Genomic DNA, 717 nt, shown 5'->3' on the forward strand with positions numbered 1-717 from the left:
CTTTGGAAACAAACAACAAAAATAAGATATCTCCTGTCCTCACTTTTTCATTTACTTGTTCCCTGGATACAGTTTATTCGTAGCAATGAAATACACATTGTGTCTCTGGAGCTAGATCCAGCAGCAACATCTTTACCACCCCCTAACCTTGGCTGTTTTTTTTTTTTCTTCTTCTTCTTTCTTTTTTTTTTTTCTTTTCTTTTCCTGATTTCCTATTTCAGCCTTTACAAAAGAGATCTTGTTTAGCATTATCTGTTCCTTTGGAAGTCAGGCTGCCCTTTAAAGCCTATCATATCAAGGCTTGCTATTGATTTAAACAATGGGGTTTTTTTCTAGAAAAAGTTTAGGAAACTGGAAGTTTTGAAAAAAATGCTTGTACATATCTGCACTGGCAGCAGGATCTGCTCTGCAAATAATCACTGTGTATGCAGGGAAAGGGAAAAGCTTCTTTTGAAACTTTCAACGTGAAGAAAATTCTGTAGACACAAAAACTGCTAAAAAGAAATAAAACTGCAGTTGGGGAGCAGACAATAAACATTTCAGATTGCTTTATGGCGCACTATTACAGGCAACTATCTTGCTTAAGTAGGCATAACATTTTTCACAGTATATATTTAAGGTTTTATTATGGTTTGGATTAACAGCAGGAAACCATTGCTCTTGAAGGGAGGGGAGAAATAATTTCTGCCAGTCCAGTGGCCTGATAGGTAGCAAAAA

This window comes from Ciconia boyciana, chromosome 10 (genome assembly GCF_034638445.1).
Source record: "Ciconia boyciana chromosome 10, ASM3463844v1, whole genome shotgun sequence".
In the NCBI taxonomy this organism is placed as follows: Eukaryota; Metazoa; Chordata; class Aves; order Ciconiiformes; family Ciconiidae; genus Ciconia; species Ciconia boyciana.